Source organism: Lithobates pipiens, unplaced genomic scaffold, assembly GCF_037356315.1.
Source record: "Lithobates pipiens isolate NorthernLeopardFrog02 unplaced genomic scaffold, aLitPip1_a1.2 Scaffold_28, whole genome shotgun sequence".
Lineage (NCBI taxonomy): Eukaryota > Metazoa > Chordata > Amphibia > Anura > Ranidae > Lithobates > Lithobates pipiens.
Window position 1 is genome coordinate 29,249,341 of NW_027507789.1, and position 4,422 is coordinate 29,253,762.

Below are 4,422 nucleotides of genomic sequence, written 5' to 3' on the forward strand. Positions count from 1 at the left end.
AAACACCTTCATTTACAAATTGCATTTTGTGTTTACTTGTGTTGTCCTTGACTATTGTTTAAATTGGTTTGATGTTCCGAAACACTTAAGTGTGACAAACATGCAAAGGAACAGGAAATGAGGAAGGGGGCAAACACTTTTTCACACCACTGTACATTTTTGATTGTATGGGTATTTTCACATATGTTTTTATTTTTCGATTTTATATGAATCAAATTGGTAACATTTATGATTGTTTATGAATATACTTAGTTCATTATACATTTTTATCTTTATTTTTTGCTTTTAGGATTTTATAGATGAGGTGTTTTCACTAACAGATACTTATTCTTAAGAATCAGGAGCCCATCATGTAGGCTTTGATACCACCTGGTTCTAATACCAACAAAGGGTTATGATCTGGGTTTCAGCTGTTCCCATTGAGTGGACCCGAAGCATCACATGATTGTGTGGGCGTCAACATTTTGAACAAATCAAGTATTTTTCATCTGTATTATACAGCAAAACCTTGGATTGCAAGCATAATTCATTCCGAAAGCAAGCTTGTAATCCAAAGCACTTGTATATCAAAGCAAATTTCCCTATAAGAAATAATGGAAACTCAAATGATTTGTTCCACAACCATTTATTCATAAATCCTTCAGTTTATAGTCCATATAAAAAGATTATAGCAATGTGATAGGTTGTGTAACCATAAAATGTCCATCCACAAATGGAAGCCTCCACAAGGGGATTAGAAGCAAAATCCAGCAGGAGCTCCAGAGTATAAAAGAGAAGAGAGACGCCTCTAAGTGTAGCGATATGTTGCTAAATGTTGTACCTTCATCAAATGTAAAAATATTGCTATACTTACAGGCGCCTCTCTTCTCCTTTTATACTCAGTTGTGACATGACGCTACTTGTATATTAAGACATCGCTTGTTGCTTGACTTACAAAACGCTCCCAAACCAAGTTACTCTGAAACCAAGGTTTTACTGTATATCACTGTTGTTCATTTATTATATAGTAGGTGAGGTTGGAAAAAAGACACAAGTCCAACCTATGTGTGTGATTATATGTCAGTATTACACTGTATGTTGCGGTCATTCAGGTGCTTATCTAGCTATGATTAAGCACCAATAAGAGTGGTGTCAAACACGTCAGCTGCTGTACCATTTTTATTCTGATTATATGGACTTTTTCTTCACTAAAGATAGTTTCCTGTAGTGTGGCCATCCGGATTATTTTTGCTCATATATATCTTGCATACTAATGCCGCGTACACACGATCGGAATTCTCGTCGGAAAAAGCTCTGATGGTTTTCCCAACGGAATTCCAACCAACGGAATTCGGCTCAAGCTGTCTTGCCTACACACGGTCACACCAAATTCCGATCATTTATAACGCAGTGACGTACAACACGTGCGACGTGACTAGAAAAAGGAAGTTCAATAGCCAGTAGCCAATAACATCCGTCTCGTAGTTGAATCTGAGCATGCGTGATTTTTGGCGATAGAAAGTTTTTCCGTCGGGAAAATTGAGAATATGCTATCAATTTTTGGCTGGCGGAAATTCGGACATCTAAATTCTGATGGAGCATACACACGGTCACAGTTTCCGATGAAAATCTCTCATCGGTCTTTTTCTGGCCAGAATTTCCGATCGCGTGTATGCGGCATAAGCCTGCACCCTAACTGGTGGGGGAGGTGATATTTTGGAACAGCCGCCTTGAGTGGGTTTTTCTTCCTATACTGCATTAACATATTTTAGACATGTTATTTACCTGGAAAAGCCTTCCTTATCCAAATACCCATAGACTGTTGCCGAGTGCCGCCATCTTGGATGTGCTTTTAGCAGCCCCAGAGGATTTAGAACTGTTACTCAATTGACCCTATATAGCAGCCTTCTCAACCAGGGTTCTATGGGGTCCTAGGGTTCCTCCAGAGGTTCCAAGGGGTTTTGTGAGCTGTGGCTGACTGACCTCCCATCTCGTGGTGCCTGCATAGTTGTTGATGATGTGCGCTTGAGCGTGAAATGCATTGAAATCGAGTCTCGAAACGCATTACACGAGTCCTCCACTTCCGTCAGCTGAGACGCACGCTAAACACCACGGAACAATGCTGCATTTGCTATCCTGCTGTATCTTGCACTGAACTTGATATGTAAGTGCAGCATTTAAAGAGATGAAAAGACATTACTACACTATCTATGCCTTTCTGTGGCTCTGTTCGGAGGAGCTAATATTTGCAGATGATTGGGATATGAGCTCAACATAAGGAAACTTACATGTATCAGCCACTATTGACTGGATTGGGAAATTGGCACATCTACTAACAAATGGTGTTTGCTGTGTGATTCCTAGACGGACGCATTGGAGGTCCTAAAGACATCCTATATTCTATGCCTTGGGGTCACTTTATGGCCAAAGATATCTGGTGAACGTTTAGATTTATCACTTTGGGTGAATCACTTTTATTGAAGCCCTTCGCACTTTAGAAAACCACGGTGATTGGAGTATACACTGAAGATTAAAAATCACTCATATATCATATTTTCTGAATATATGGACTTTTTGTTCTAATATCAGCACATAAGCTGTGCATTTTGAACCATTTTACATATTGATACACTTACCATAGTTCACATATTTATTATTAGTTTGTCATAAAGTATATATGTGTGTTGCACTCTTTATTTTTCTATTATATGTTTATTAGTAGCCACTAACTTTAGGTGCAGCTTCAGACATATTTGAATTTTAGGTTTGGCACCGACACCCCATTTTTCCACGATATTTTGGAACAGCCGCCTTGAGTGGGTTTTTCTTCCTATACTGCATTAACATATTTTAGACATGTTATTTACCTGGAAAAGCCTTCCTTATCCAAATGCCCTGAGACTATTGCTGAGTGTTGCCATCTTGGATGTGATATTAGCAGCCCCAGCAGACTCAGAACTGTTACTCAATTGACCCTATATAGCAGCCTTCTCAATCAGGGTTCTATGGGGTCCTAGGGGTCCTCCGGAGGTTCCAAGGGGTTTCTTGAGCTGTGGCTGACTGACCTTCCATCTCGTGGTGCCTGCATAGTTGCAGAGCCAATGGCATTACACCAATGGTCTTTTTAGCTGTCTGTAAGGGGGCATTTTGACCACAACTGTAATGCCCCATACACGCGGTCAGGTTTTCCTATGGAAAATGTGCGATCGGATCATGCTGTCGGAAAATCCGACCGTGTGTGGGCTTCATCAGACTTTTTCCATCGGATTTTCCGACGCACAAAGTTTAAGAGCAGGATCAAAAATTTTCCGACAACAAAATCCGATCGCATAAATTCCGATCGTGTGTAGTGTGGCAAAGTGCCACGCATGCTCAGAATAAACTAAGAGACAAAAGCTATTGGCTACTGTCACGTTTATAGTCCCTACGTACATGTTTGACGTCACCTCGTTCAGAACGATCGGATTTCCCGACACCTTTGTGCGACCGTGTGTATGCAACACAAGTTTCGGCCAAAAAAAAAAAAATCTGGGAAAAAATACGACAGATTTTGTGGTCGGAATGTCTGACCGTGTGTATGGGGCATAAGAGGGGAATTCTTCCCACGGATTTAATAGCATTGGTTCCCCTAGAACCAGAAATTAAATTCAAGGGATCCTCTGGGGTAAAACAAGTTAATAAAGACAGCTCTATGGTAGTCATCTTCTCTTCACCTCCGACAGCTACATAATGAAAAATTGTAATTGTAAAAAAAGTACTTACCATCATTTTTCATTCCCTGGCACCAATCCATGGCAGTATACTTGTGTTAGTATGCTACCATGCTGGTACCGGGAACAGTTTATAACATAATTACTGTAGTATTCAATTCCTGGAGCCAATTCATGGCAGCATACATGTGGTTGCATGCTGCCATGTTGGTGCCAGGGAATGAAAAATTATAGCAAATTCTTTACCGTAATTTTTCTTTCCTGGAGTCAATCCATGACAGCATGCTACCACATGTATGTTGGCACCAGGAAAAGAAGATTATGTAGGTAGCAGAAGGGAGGGGAGGAGTAGCTGGGCCAGCACAGACAGTAATTAGACACTCCCAGAAGAGGCGAGGGCTATGCTGTGTAAGGCGGGGAGGGGCTGTGCTGGGGAATTGACTTTTCTGGAGTAGTCAAATTTTCCAGCAAGTTCAAAGGCACGTTGTAAAGGAATGCAAAATCATTTACAGAAAGGAAAAAATGGTGCGGGTAAACATTTAAAATATAAATATAATATATATATATATATATATATATATATATATATATATATATATATATATATATATATATATAAGAATAAATAAATTTTATATTTATATAAAATATATTAAAAAAAAATTCTGTACTTTTTCCTGCAAATTTTTTTTTAAGCTGGTGACAGGTCTCTTCAATGACTGTTGAGCTAAGC